This window comes from Pristiophorus japonicus, chromosome 4 (genome assembly GCF_044704955.1).
Source record: "Pristiophorus japonicus isolate sPriJap1 chromosome 4, sPriJap1.hap1, whole genome shotgun sequence".
Classification (NCBI taxonomy): domain Eukaryota; kingdom Metazoa; phylum Chordata; class Chondrichthyes; family Pristiophoridae; genus Pristiophorus; species Pristiophorus japonicus.
Window position 1 is genome coordinate 299,032,166 of NC_091980.1, and position 15,963 is coordinate 299,048,128.

Here is a 15,963-nt window from a genome sequence, read left to right on the forward strand (position 1 = left end):
AGTTCTCAGGTGGCTGTACAGTCCAATGTGGGAATTACAGTCTCTGTCACAGGTGGGGCAGACAGTGGTTGAAGGAAAGGGTGAGTGGGGAGCCTGGTTTGCCGCACGCTCCTTCTGCTGTCTGCGCTTGATTGCTGCATGCTCTCGGCAACAAGACTCGAGGTGCTCAGCGCCCTCCCGGATGCTCTTCCTCCACTCTGGGCGGTCTTGGGCCAGAGATTCCCAGGTGCCGGTGGGGATATTGCACTTTATCAAGGAGGCTTTAAGGGTGTCCTTGAAGCGTTTCCTCTGCCCACCTGGGGCTCGCTTGCCTTGTAGGAGTTCCAAGTAGAGCGCTTGCTTAGGGACACTCGTGTCGGGCAGGCGGACGATGTGGCCCACCCAACGGAGCTGGTCGAGTGTGCGTTACAGGTCAGTAGTGATACCGTCCCTCCTATATGGCTCAGAGACATGGACTATATACAGCAGACACCTCAAAGTGCTGGAGAAGTAGCACTGGCGCTGCCTCTGCAAGATCCTGCAAGTCCACTGGGAGGATAGACTCACCAACATCAGTGTTCTCGCTCAGTCCAACATCCCCTGCATCGATGCACTGACCACACTCGACCACATATGACACTCTGGCTCCACATTGTCTAGTTATCAGGTCTTCTTCAGAGGAGTTACTTGTTTTCCTAACATCCTGTGCCGCCTTGCATTTTACGACTCTCTCATCACTCTTGTGTTTTGGCCGAGGCCATTTGTCTTGGTGTTTGTTATCTGACCTCGCTGACATTCCTGCCATCTGTTCCCGACTGCATTTCTTCAGGTTATAATTTCTGTTCCTGAAGAATTTCGGATCTATGACCGTAATAAATCTGAATGGTAATTAATTCTGACCGCTGGTTAAAAGTTTCCTTTTAATTTTGACTCGGCTTTAAGGGCCCATTGCTTAACATGCTGACCTCACCGACAGAAAGTCAGTGTGTGTCTGAAAGGGACAGAGGTAGATGGGACTCCTCATTGGAACTACAAGTTTGAACGTGTGGGGTTCAGTGTTCCCTTTAAGCTGCGCGGCTGCATAGCCCGCGGCGCTCTGCAGCTCCCGTGCAGCCGGCTCACCAGCATAAACTGCGCCTGCACGGTATTCTGAATGGCCCGCGCAGACCCTTAAAGGGGCCTTACACCCCCAAAAAAAAGATTAAAGTGAACATTAATGAGGTTATACCTTGTTCTGTCCATTTTGTTCTCCTGGGATTGACACTTTCTTCCTGGATTCCACCATCCACCCCCTTCCTCGAACTGACTCATCCACCCGGATGCAAATATACGCACTCACACTCATCCACATTTTCACTCAAGTGCACACTCATTTGTATCTGCAGACATGCTCTCACTTCCTTCTGGGAGCGGGCGGACCATTTTATTTCCATTCAGCCAGTAGAGGATGCCCTTCAGTGAAGCATAATTGACATGTTTGAGATGATGAAGGGAATTAGCCAAGCTGATCCAGACAAATGGCGAAGGGTTCAAATACCAGGGGACACCAGTTAAACAGCAGGACTTTAGGAGTAGGAAGGAAAGCTGAGTGGAATATTTTCCCCCTAAGAGTTGTCGCAGACATAAGAAATAGGAGCAGGAGGAGGCCTTTCGGCCCCTCGAGCCTGCTCCGTCATTCAATAAGATCATGGCTGATCTTTTGCCTCAACTTCACCTTCCCACAGTAAAGCTACCAGGGAAGCCATTGAGTGTCTAGAGAGGAAATGGTTTGAGGAATATGGTGAGAAGGCGGTTAGGGTGGAGGGCCAGCAAAAAAGAAAAGGTTTGTTGAGATTTACAAGAGGTGCTCTGGTAAGGAAATACTGCAAGACCAGCCAAGGATGTATTAAAAAAATTACCCAGAATAGGTAACCAAGGCAAAAGGTAAAGCTGGGATGAGTCCAGCACTCGAGAACTACCAAGCCATTGAGAAACAAAGAAAATCAACTAACCAGAAATTAGGCTCTTCCCCAAAGGAATCTAGCTTCAAAGAGTTAAGATAATTTACTCGTAATTCCTCTTTTTCCTTGGCCAGGTATTGATTTTGCCAGGGGTAACTTGGGAGGGATAAAAGATCTGAAATATTAAAATGCCAATTTGCAAAGACAGCTTGAACATGTAATTGAATTGCTATTGACAGCACAATTCTTGCAGGATAGCTGGACACTTATCTGCATCTTTAAATGGACAATTAGCCATAAATCCTGTGGCAACCTGAACCAGCGCAACAAGTTGACAAGCACCCGAGTCCATTTGTTAGCTGATTGAAATGCTGGTGTACACTAAATATCAGGACCAGACTGATTAATGTAATCAGACGTTAGTTGATCAGAGGGGTTGGTGCATTATGTGATTGCTAGACAGCTGCAGATGTGCAATAACCGTACACTCGAGCACACAAGGTTCCTGCCAGTTGGAATGGAGGCGGGACTGAAGAATCCTCTCAGCTGTGAAGCACAAAAGCAGTACAGAGGCGTGGAATCGTGGATGTGTGCGGGTTTGCGTCTGATGCCGTACATTGGCTCAAAAGGTTCGTTGGAGACCCCTGCACTCCCCTGGCAGGCAGGGACGCTGATGGAGGGATGGTCACTGCTCTCAATGATCTCTGTCTTACCCTCATCTCCTGGAGATGGTGCTCCGTGATGCAGCAGCATTCCCTCAAACAGCAAGGGGGCCCAGCAGAACCTTTAACGCAAGTCTTTATTCTTTGCGAGTGAGCCTTTGCTGATGGTGTCATTGACCCACTGGACTGCAAGGTCATCGCCATATCCAATCCTGCCTTTCCCACCGTTGTCTATACACAAACACTACCAGCAGGATAGCAATCAGCAGCACGAAACCCTGACTAGTCACTTTAGATTCTTCTCCTGCCTAAAGACACCAATCATCCTTCATCGTCGCTGGATCAAAGTCCTGGAACACCCTCCCTGGCAGCACTGTGGGAGCACCTTCACCACACAAATTGCAGCGGTTCAAGAAGGCGGCTCACCACCACCTTCTCAAGGGCAATTAGAGATGGACAATAAATGACGGCCTTGCCAGCGACGCCCACATCCCGGAATGAATTAAAACAAAAATCTTACTTCACAGAAGAAGGGCCATTCGGGCCATCAAGCTGGCTCTTTGAAAAAGCTGCCCACTCCCCCTGCTCTTTCCCCATAGCCCTGCAAATTTTTCCTTTTCAAGTATTTATCCAATTCTCTTTTGAAAGTTACTATTGAATCTGCTTCCACCGCCCTTTCAGGCTGTGCGTTCCAGATCACAACAACTCGCTGTAAAAAAAAAACATTCTCCTCATCTCCCCTCTGGTTCGTTTACCAATTATCTTACATCTCGGTCCTCTGGTTATTGACCCGTTCTCCTCACTTACTCGATCAAAATCCTTTTGAACACTTCTGTTGAATCTCCCCTTCACCTGCAGCTCGGTGAGTAGCAGGCTCACCTCTGAGCCAGTAGGTTGTGGGCTGATGTCCCACTCCGGAGACCCGAGCACACAGTCATGGTGGACACTCCCAGTACAGCACCAAGGGAGCCTGCTCCATCATCCAGTAAGATCATGGCTGATCTGATCTTGGCCTCAACTCCATTTCCCTGCCCGCTCCCCATAACCTTTGACTCCTTTATCGTTCAAAATTACATACTTCTACCACCCTTTGTGTGAAGAAGTAACTAACGTCTCTCCTGAATGGCTTGGCTCTGATTTTAAAGTTTATCTCTATCTCCCCTATCGATTCCTTTCAAAATCCTAAAAACTTCAATCAAAACACCCCTTAGCCTTCTATATTCCAGGGAATACAAGTCTAGTCTATGTAATCTCTCCTTATAATTTTACCCCTGGAGCCCCGGTGACATTCATATGCCCTCCCATCACCACCACCATTGCAGTTACCACAGAGACCAACCTGCACTTTGTTAAATGTCAGTGCCCTTGCAAGGAAACTCCTGACATGCCCAAGGCAACAACACCAAGATCAGCCCCTCCAAATCTCCAGGCCTTCAGAATTCAAAAAGGACAAACCAGTAAATAGGAAACGTAAGCAGAAATCAGGTTGAGTTGTTTGGAATCTGCACACACTGTGTTTGCCAGGACCTAGGGGCATGAGTGAGCCGAGGGTCACCTTTTGCTTCAGAGATGCTGATATTGAAGAATCGCAAGAGAGATCTTGACAAAGCAGCATAGAAAAAATAACTTGAAATGATGCAGCCTCTTTCATGACATCCCAAAGTACTTCACAAATAATGAACTACTTTCAAAAATGTAATCACTGTTAGGCAAATACAGCGGCTAATATGTGAAAAGCAGGTCCCCACCATCAGCAATGAGATGAAAAAAATCAGATAATTTGGTGGTGTTGGTTGAGGGATGAATGCTGGTACCAGGACAACTCACCTGCTCTTCGTCAAATAGCACCGCGGAATCTTTTAAGTCCACCTGAGCAGGCAGACAGGGCCTCGGCTTAACGTCTCATTCAATAGACGGCACCTCTGACAGTACAGCACACCCTCAGTACTGCACAGATGTGTCAGCTTGGATTATGTGCTCGAGTCCTGGAGTGGGACCATTGCCCAATGTTAAAATGTAGTTTTGAACCATTAGAAACTATGTAATATTATCATCATCATAGGCAGTCCCTTAGAATCGAGGAAGACTTGCTTCCACTCTTAACATGAGTCCTTAGGTGGCTGAACAGTCCAATACGAGAGCCACAGACTCTGTCACAGGTGGGACAGATAGTCGTTGAGGGAAAGGGAGGGTGGGACTGGTTTGCCGCACGCTCTTTCCGCTGCCTGCGCTTGATTTCTGCATGCTCTCGGCGATGAGACTCGAGGTGCTCGGCGTCCTCCTGCACTTCCTCCACTTAGGGCGGTCTTTGGCCAGGGACTCCCAGGTGTCAGTGGGGATGTTGCACTTTATCAGGGAGGCTTTGTGGGTGTCCCTGTAACATTTCCGCTGCCCACCTTTGGCTCATTTGCCATGAAGGAGTTCTGAGTAGAGCGTTTGCTTTGGGAGTCTCATGTCTGGCCTTGCGAACTACATGGCCTGTCCAGCGGAGCTGATCAAGTGTGGTCAGTGCTTTAATGCTGGGGATATTGGCCTGGTCGATGACGCTAACATTGGTGCATCTGTCCTCCCAGGGGATTTGTAAGATCTTGCGGAGACATCGTTGGTGATATTTCTCCAGCAACTTGAGGTATCTACTGTACATGATCCATGTTTCTGAGCTATACATAAGGGCGGGTATTACTGGAGCTCTGTAGACCATGAGCTTGGTGACAGTTTTGAGGGCCTGATCTTCGAACACCCTTTTCCTCAGGCGGCCGAAGGCTGCACTGGCGCACTGGAAGCGGTGTTGGATCTCGTCGTCAATGTCTGCTCTTGTTGATAGGAGGCTCCCGAGATAAGGGAAGTGGTCCACATTGTCCAGGGCCACGCCGTGGATCTTGATGACTGGGGGGCAGTGCTGTGCGGTGAGGACAGACTGGTGGAGGACCTTTGTCTTACTGATGTTTAGCGTAAGGCCCATGCTTTCGTCCGCCTCAGTAAATACGTCGACTATCTCCTGGAGTTCAGCCTCTGTATGTGCGCAGACGCAGGCGTCGTCCGCGTACTGTAAGTCGACGACAGAGGTTATGGTGGTCTTGGACGTGGCCTGGAGATGACGAAGGTTGAACAGGTTCCCAAAGCCGCGCTACTGAAAGCTTTGCACTTTCCCATTCCATCCCATTCCTGCCTCACGTTATCCGTTGAATCCATGCCCTCTCCTCGGTTGATAAGGTGGAATTATCAATTTGTTGACAGCCCCGTCGCTTGATGAATGAGGGTGTATCCGGCTGTAAAAAAAATCTGCAACTTGCCTCTTGGCATCCTGCACAATTTCTCCAGTTATGAAATCTGGAACTCTCTTCCCTCAAAAAGGCTGTTGATGCTCGGACAATTGGAGCTTTCACAACTGAGATTGATAGATTTTTTTAAGGTAAGGGTATCAAGGGAGATCAAGCAAAGGCGAGTAAATGGAGTTGGACTGCAGATCAACTAATTGAATGGCGGAGCAGTCTCGAGAAGATGTTTCCACTTGTAGGGGAGACCAAAGCTAGGGGCCATAAATATAAGATAGGCACTAATAAATCCAACAGGGAATTTAGGAGAAACTTCTTTACTCAGAGAGTGGTTAGAATGTGGAATTCACACCATATGGAGTAGTTGAAGTGAATAGCATAGATGCATTTAAGGTGAATCCAGACAAACACAAGAGGGCGAAAGGAATAGAAAGATATGTTGATCGGGCGAGATGAAGAGGGGTGGGAGGAGGCTCATGTGGAGCATAAACACTGGCACGGATCTGTAGAGGCCAAATGGCCTGTTTCTGTGCTGTACATTCTACGTCATCATCATAGGCAGTCCCTCGGAATCGAGGAAGACTTGCTTCCACTCCTCAAGTGAGTTCTTTAGTGGCTGAACAGTCCAATATGAGAGCCACAGACCCTGTCACAGGTGGGACAGACATTCGCCGAGGGAAAGGGTGGGTGGGACTGATTTACCGCATGCTCCTTCCGCTGCCTGCGTTTGACCTCTTCATGCTCTCGTGTTGAGATTCGAAGAGCTCAACGACCTCCCGGATGTATTTTCTCCACCTAGGGCAGTCTTCAGCCAGGGACTCCAAGGTGTCAGTGGTGATGTCGCACTTTACCAGGTAGGCTTTAAGGATGTCCTTGTAATGTTTCCGCTGCCCAGTGAAGCTGATCGAGTGTAGTCAGTGCTTCAATGCTGGGGATGTTAGCCTGGACGAGGACACTAATGTTGGTGTGCCTGTCCTCCCAGGGGATTTGCAGGATCTTGCAGAGACATCGTTGGTGATATATCTCCAGCGTCTTGAAGTGTCTTCTGTACATTGTCCATGCCTCTGATCCATACAGGAGGGCGGGTATTACTATATCCCTGTAGACCATGAGCTTGGTGGTAGATTTGAGGGCCTGGTCTTCGAACACTCTTTTCCTCAGGCAGCCAAAGGCTGCACTGGCGCACTGGAGGCAGTGTTGAATCTCCGCATCAATGTCTGCTCTTGTTGACAAGAGGCTCCTGGGGTATAGGAAATGGTCCACGTTATTGAGGGCCGAGCCGTGAATCTTGATGATTGGGGGAGGTGCTGGGCGACGAGGACATGCTGGTGGAGGACCTTTGTCTTAAAGGAGGTTAAACATAAGGCTCATGCTTTCATATGCCTTGGTGAATACATCGACTATATCCTGGAGTTTAGCCTAAGAATGTGCGCAGACGCAGGCGTTGTCCGCATATTGTAGCTCAATGACAGAGGTTGGGGTGATCTTGGACCTGGCCTGGAGGCTGCATAGGTTAAACAGCTTCCTACTGGTTCTGTAGTTTAGTTCCACTCCAGCGGGGAGCTTGTTGACTTGTAATGTTCATTTCTCCCCTCTATGCACCCTGGGATGGCAGGACTGACATATGAGGAGAGACTTGATCGACTGGGCTTGTATTCACTGGCGTTCAGAAGAATGAGGGGGGATCTTATAGAAACACATAAAATTCTGACGGGACTGAACAGGTTAGACGCAGGAAGAATGTTCCCGATGTTGGGGAAGTCTAGAACCAGGGGTCACAGTCTAAGGATAAGGGGTAAGCCATTTAGGACCGAGATGAGAAGAAACTTCTTCGCTCAGAGAGTTGGTAACCTGTGGAATTCTCTACCGCAGAGAGTTGTTGATGCCAGTTTGTTAGATATATTCAAGAGGGAGTTAGATGTGGCCCTTACGGCTAAAGGGATCAAGGGGTATGAAGAGAAAACAGGAAAGGGGTACTGAGGTGAATGATCAGCCATGATCTTATTGAACAGTGGTGCAGGCTCGAAGGGCCGAATGGCCTACTCCTGTACCTATTTTCTATGTTTCTATGAAACCAACACGGTCAAATGCTGAAATGTCTGTTCTGTTGATTCCCACTTTCCAACACCAAATTGGTTTGCTTTCTGGAAGCAGCTTGAACAACAGAGAGAGAGAGAGAGACACCTTCATGTGCTCATCAAGCCTATCCCAGTCAGGGCTGGTGAAATTTTCACATTACAACAGTGGCTAGACTTCAAAATACCTCATTGGCTGTAAAGTGCTTTGGAATGTCCTAAGGTTGTGAAAGGCGTTATAGAAATGTAAGGCTTTTTTTTCTCTAACTCTAGTCCTTGAGTGATTTGGATTCAAAGTCATATCTCTTGGTCAAAAATCACATTGTAGCCACTTAGTTAAATAAAATACGCAGTCCAATAACTACAAAGACTTCCTAACCCCAGGGAGTCAATCCCCAAGCGACTGTCTCAATCCGCTTATATCTACCTAACAGTGTGCGACTATTTATACTCTTATCCCCATGTATCTGTGAATTTCAGAGAGGCCGATGATCCTCCAAGAACATTATCAACTGAACCTGAAAACTTCACAGATGGCAAATCCCTTGAAAAGAAAGTGTCTGGGCAGTCTAAGTCTAGCTCATGTCTGTCTCCCCTGCCCCCTTATCTCGAACTACTTTGCAGTCTCACTCAGAGGATGGCTAAAGTAGGAAACAGAAATCACTCCAGTGGCATGGGACTGAGGCACATTCTTACACAAAGTAACAAGAGCTTTACATGGACATCATGTGATGCTGTACTTGACCTGGGACTGCTTAGAATCGTATAGCGCAGAAGGAGGCCATTCGGAGCATCGTGTCTGTGCCGGCCTTCTGAAAGAGCTATCCAATTAGTCCCACTCCCCTGCCCTTTCCCCCATAGTCCTGCAAAATGTTTCCATTTTAACTGAAGATCCAATTCCCCTTTTGAATGTTTTTCTAACACCGCTCACCCCGATGAGCACAGATTCGCGACTTTGTTTTGCTACATTGCCAGCCGTGCCTGTCCTGTTCAGCTCACCAGCACCATACCACATCCATGCACCAATGGCACATGCCGCTCTACTTTGGAAAGGTGGGTGTGCCTGGTGTTCGAATGGTCATTTACCTGCACACTAGGTGCCGATCCTTTGCCGGATCAGTTAACTGTATTTCCAAACTAATTTTTATTGTCTGATGTAGCTTGATTTTGATATTAAATAAAGCGCAGAAGGTTTAAGGAAGGTGGTACGTTTAAGCTATGTAGACCTGCCGCTGATGGGTCGGGATGTATATTAAGTGGGTTGTGGGTTTAAGTCCCACTACAGGGACTTGATCACATAAATCTAAGCTGACACTCCCAGTGCAGTGCTGAGGGAGCGCTGCACTGTCAAAGGTGCCGTCTTTCGGATGAGATGTTAAACCGAGGCCCCGTCTGCTCTCTTGGGTGGACGTAGAAGATCCCACGGCACTATTTCGAAGAAGAGCAGGGGAGTTATCTCCGGTGTCCTGGCAATATTTAGCCCTCAATCAACATAACAAAAAAACAGATTATCTGCTCATTATCACATTGCTGTTTGTGGGAGCTTGCTTGTGCGCAAATTGGCTGCTGCGTTTCCCATATTACAACAGTGACAACACTCCAAGAGTACTTCATTGGCTGTAAAGCGCTTTGAGACATCCGGTGGTCGTGAAAAGTGCGATATAAATGCAAGTCTTTCTTTATCCTGCTTCAGTCTCCTTCTCCCAAGGATTCGGATTTTATGGCAGTCTACTGCTAGAAGCAGGGTAGAAGCGTGAACGCTTCCAAATGCTGATGGTAAGTACTGGAACACACAGCCATCCTGTGCAGCAGCAGCTATATAATCGCAAGTTGTTATTGTTATTGCTTGAGCATTTGTAGGGGGTTGTCACTTAGCAGGAAAATACTGGATTGTATCGAGCGAGAAAGCAAAAGTTAAATTCTGCTTCAATTAGTGATCGTGGCCACAATTGCACGAGCGTATGGTTCACTAACAACTTGCATTTATACAGCACCTTTAAAGTGAAAATAAATGTTAACCAGATCACCCAAGCAGATTTTTCCAGTCATTTGTCTTATTGTGGGAGCTTGCTGTGCACCAATTGGCTGCCGCATTTCTCAATGTTACAACAGTGACTACACTTCAAAAGTATTTCATCGCACTTTTGGGCAATCTGAGGACGTGAAAGGCGCTATAAAAATGCAAGTCTTTCTTTTCTTTAACCGTTTGGAATAATCTACTCAATCAGACGCTAGAGATTAAAAAAAAACATTGGGGTCATTCAGAGTGGAGCTGGATGCTGAGATGGGAGAGGTCAGTTCTGAGAGAGACAAATTTGAATGGGCAAAGATGGCCTTTTCTTATCCTTTACTGAGAGAAAACTGGAAAAGCAATTTACACTCGCAACAGAGGCGTGCTGCCTGACAGAAAAAATTACAACAGCACCATTGTTTTCGCTATTAAATGTGATGTCTTCTTGGAAAACATCTCAGCATTTTCATCACAATTATGCCCTTTACGTGATTTACCATCATTTACACGTCATACAACTCATCTGCAAGCAAAACAAAAAGTTTTGTCGAGCACTCTTTTATAAAGACGTTACCCCTTTAAGAAGCCAACAGAAAGCTAATTTGACCTTTCCACCAATGTACCATGTTTATGGTGCTAGCAAATATCCTAGTTACCAGTGATATAATTATACTTTTTTTTAACAGAAGCCTACACCTCCTACACTACCAACTGCCAGATGCTCTCCAGCATATGTGCTGTGCGCTTATGACTGCCACTATCATTGCCAAGTTGCGTTTCACTTTTCTTCATTCTTGTTGTCACCATTAATCCTTTGACCCCTGGAAGATCACAGCTTCCCTGGGCCCGACGTTCTTTTTGAAGTGCTCAGCTTTGATAGCATGACGTAGGAAAGCTTTGAACATTAAAATGCCATTTGGGCCATCAAACTCCCTTTCTCCACACTCAACAACAACAACTTGTATTTATATAGCACCTTTAATGTAGTGGAACTTCCCAAGGCGCTTCACAGGAGTATTATGAGATTTAGAAAATTGACACCGAGCCGCTGAAGGAAAAATTAGGGCAGGTGACCAAAAGCTTGGTCAAAGAGGTAGGTTTTAAGGAGCGTCTTGAAAGAGGAAAGTTTAGGTCGGGAATTCCAGAGCTTGGGGCCTAGGCAACCGAAGGCACGGCCACCAATGGTTGAGCCATTATAATTAGGGATGCCTCAAGTGGCCAGAATTAGAGGAATGCAGACATCTCGGAGGGGTTGTGGGGCTGGAGGAGTTTACAGAGATAGGGAGGGGTGAGGCCATGGAGGGATTTAAAAACAAGGATGAGAATTTTGAAATCGAGGAATTGCTTAACCGGGAGCCAAAGCAGGTCAGTGAGCACAGGGGTGATGCGTGAGCGGGACTTGGTGTGAGTCAGGACACGGGCAGCCGAGTTTTGCATCACCTCTAGTTTACATGGGATAGAATGCGGAAGGCCAGCCAGGAGTGTGTAGGAATAGCCAAATCTAGGGGTAACAAAGGCATGGATAAGGGCTTCAGCAGCAGATGAGCTGAGGTAAGTGTCATGTATCTCACATTACTGTATATAACTGTATCTTACCATGCTATACATGACTGTAACTGGATATGACCTGTAACAATAAGCAGACCTTACCACCAGGGGTGCACTTGCAGGAGACACTCTATACCTGTCCCACTGAGGTATATAAAGGGAGGTCTCATGCAAGTGCAGCACTGCAGAGCTGGAATTAAAGGAGCAGGTCCTGAGTGACCTTGACTTCAGCATGTGTCTCGTGTAAGTCAGTACATTAGAGTCAGGACTTAACAGTGGCGCCGAGGATGGGATGATGTTCACGCCATGTCGTCACAGGAACGGACCTCCTGCTCAGCAGTTCTAAGCCATTTTGAACATCTCTTTCAGCCAGGCATGGGCACCTTCAAAGGGGCTAAAGTTAGAATCTACATCACATAGAATGCCAGACCGGTCCATCACAAGGCTAGAGCTGTGCCTTATGTGATGAGGGAAAAGATTGAAAACGAACTGGACTGGCTTCTGCGGGAAGGCATAATTTCTCCTGTGGAATTCAGCGACTGGGCAAGCCCCATTGTCCCCGTCATGAAGCCTGATAGATCCGTGCGAATCTGTGGAGATTACAAGTCTACCATAAACAGAGTCTCCCTACAGGACCAATACCCGCTGCCCAGAGTGGAGGACCTATTTGCCACATTGGCTGGAGGAAAACTTTTCTCAAAACTTGACCTCACATCTGCGTATATGACGCAAGAACTGACCGAAGAGTCTAAGCTACTCACCACCATCAACACACATCGAGACCTTTTTGTGTACAATCGATGCCCATTCGGCATCAGGTCAGCAGCTGCTATATTCCAGCGCAACATGGAGAGTCTGCTCAAGTTCATCCCGGGGACGGTTATGTTTCAAGATGACATACTCATCACGGGCAGGGACACCGACTCTCATCTCTGCAATCTTGAGGAAGTACTAAGTCGATTGGATCGGGTAGGCCGAAGAGCTAAGAAATCCAAGTGTCTGTTTCTCGCGCCTGAGGTTGAATTTTTGGGCAGAAGGATTGCCGCTGATGGAATCCGCCCAACCGAAGCCAAAACCGAAGCGATTCGCCTGGCACCCAGGGCCCGGAATGTCTCGGAACTGCGCGCCTTTCTCGGGCTACTCAATTACTTTGGGAACTTTATGCAGAACTTGAGCACGCTGCTGGAGCCTCTCCATGTGCTACTCAGAAAGGGGTGCGATTGGTTCTGGGGGGACGCCCAAGAATGCGCCTTCAATAAGGAACGCAACCTTCTATGTTCCAAGAGTGTTTTAGCCTTTTTTGACCCAGGTAAAAAGTTAGTCCTTAAGTGTGATGCGTCAGCATACGGGGTCGGGTGCGTTTTACAGCACATCAATGATGCGGGTAAATTGCAGCCCGTTGCTTATGCCTCCAGGTCACTTTCGCGGGCGGAGCGCAGGTACGGTATGGTTGAGAAGGAGGCGCTCGCGTGCGTGTACGGTGTCAAAAAGATGCACCAATACCTTTTTGGGGCCAAGTTTGCATTAGAAACCGACCACAAACCCATCACGTCCCTACTATCCAAGTGCAAGGCAATCAACGCCAACGCCAACGCCAACGCGCATTCAGCGGTGGGCACTCATGCTGGCGTCTTGCACACAATCAGGCACAGACAACTGTGCCGACGTGCTTAGCAGGCTACCCCTGGCGACCACGAAGGGTCCGACGAACAGGACTGTGAGATGGTCATGGCAATCAATGCCTTTGAATCCACAGGTTCGCCCATGACGTCTCGCCAAATCAGAGCCTGGATGACCAGCGACCCCACGTTATCTCTAGTTAAAAGATGCGTTTTAACTGGTGACTGGGCAGAGACGCGCGATGCCTGCCCCGAGGAGGTCAAACCCTTCCATAGGCGCATGCATGAACTCTCACTACAGGCAGACTGCCTGATGTGGGGCAGCCGAGTAGTTATGCCCCTACGAGGCAGGAAGGCGTTTGTCTGGGAGCTCCATCGCGAGCACCCGGGGATCGTCCTTGTGAATGCCATAGCCAGATCTCATGTCTGGTGGCCTGGCATTTACGCGGACTTGGAGCTCTGCGTCCGTCGATGCACCATTTGTGCCCAACTCAGTAATGCCCCCAGGAGGCCCCCTTAAGCCCCTGGCCCTGGCCCACCAAACCGGGTGCATGTAGACTATGCGGGCCCATTCATGGGCAAAATGTTCCTTGTAGTCGTTGATGCATTATCAAAATGGATCGAGTGCACCATTTTAAACTCGAGCACCACCTCCACCACTGTGGAGAGCCTTAGAACCATGTTCGCAACGCACGGCATTCCTGACATATTGGTCAGTGATAATGGTCCGTACTTCACCAGCACAGAATTTCACGATTTTATAGTTGACCACGGTATAAATCACGTTAAGACGGCACCTTTCAAGCCAGCCTCCAATGGCCAGGTGGAGCGAGCAGTGCAGATCATTAAACAAGGCATGCTAAAAATCCAAGGTCCCACGCTGCAGAGCCGCCTGTCGCGACTGCTGCTGGCATACAGATCTCATCCGCATTCGTTGACTGGGGATCCCCCCGCGCAACTATTGATGAAATGAACCTTAAAGACCAGGCTCTCGTTAATCCTCCCAGACATGCATGAAATCGTTGAGGCTAAGCGTCAAAAGCTAACCGAGTACCATGACCGAAATTCGAGGGGGAGGTGGAATGAGATAGGGGACAAAGTGTTTGTGCTAAACTATGGCTGGGGTCCCAAATGGCTTGCAGGGACAGTAACAGACAAAGAGGGAAACAGGCTACTGGTTGTACAAATGAACAATGGCCAAACCTGCCGGAGGCATGTAGACCAAGTAAAAAGTAGATTCACTGATAACACTGAAGAACCAGAGGCAGACTATAATGTGGAACTCACACCACACCTGGTGGACAGACAGGTGGAACAACCTGAGGAAAGGGCAGTCTCAACCGACAGCCTAGGCGAGATACCAGCAATCACACCGAACGAAACAGACAGCCCAGGCGAGATACCAGCAATCACACTGAAAGAAAAACAGGCACCAAGGCAAACAACTAAATCACAACCAAGACGCTCCACGCGAGAGCGCAGACCACCTGAGAGACTGAATCTATAAAGGCAATAAGACCTTGGGGGAGAGTGATGTCATGTATCTCACATTATAACTGTATCTTACCATGCTACACATGACTGTAACTGGATATGACCTGTAACAATAAGCAGACCTTACCACCAGGGGTGCACTTGCAGGAGACACTCCATACCTGTCCCACTGAGGTATATAAAGGGAGGGCTCAGGCAAGTGCAGCACTGCAGAGCTGGAATTAAAGGAGCAGTTCTTGAGTGACCTTGACTTCAGCATGTGTCTCGTGTAAGTCAGTACATTAGAGTCAAGACGGGCGATGTTACGGAGGTGGAAATAGGCAATCTTAGTTATGCTGTAAATATGTGGTCGAAAACTAATTTCAGGGTCAAATATGACACCAAGGTTGTGATCAGTGTGGTTCAGCCTCAGACAGAAGTTAGAGAGAGGGTTGGATTCAGTGGCTAGGGAACGGAGTTTGTGGCGGGGTCCCAAAACAATGGCTTCGGTCTTCCCAATATTCAATTGGAACAAATTTCTGCTCATCAAGAACTGGATGGCGGACACTCCATGTAGGACCACCTTACTTTGCTCCTTCCAACTCAAGGGCCGTGAATTCGCCAACGTGTGCGAGTTGGGTACGGGCGGTGGGAAACACGCTCCCAGCACTGACAGCAATCTTCCGTTGATGGGGCTCGTTAAGCCTGCCCTGCGGGGTCCTTGGCCAATTAACAGGAAGCGGTCTAATGACATCATCAGATGGTGCGTCATCAGCCAGTATTCTCGAAAGGATCACGCGCAACTTTTTTCGGACAGTTCTTCTGTTCGTGTTCTACAGCATTGAGATGCTGCAAACACTGACAAGCACTGCACAAAGGTGCACGGCTGCACCCAGACTCTCCCATGACTCCCTCCAGATGCTTATGGAGGGAGTCGCAGCACGGAGAGAGGGTCTCTTTCCTTCCAATGGACGGTAGAGACCTCTCCAGAAGACCAATGCAGCCTGGTTGCACATTGCACAGGAGGGCACAAGCAGAGATGTGGTCAGGAGGACCAGGCTGCAGTGGTGCAAACCTTTCAATTATCTCAGTAGATCACATTCCCATCACTCTGCATTTTCTACCCTACTCCTGCACATCCTTATTCACACCACTTTACCTTGCACCTCCACCCATCCCTCTCCCTCTATCTATATTATCACATACCCATCTCACTAGCCACCCCTCACATTCACCCTCATCCTTGTCCAATCATAGCACCTAACAACACACAAGGGTTAAACACACAAGTGTTCAAGAGTTAAACACACGTGTTCAAAACAAAGATTTCAATGTTTGACAACACATTAGCAGAAAGTCTACATGAGCATTTTAACTTGGG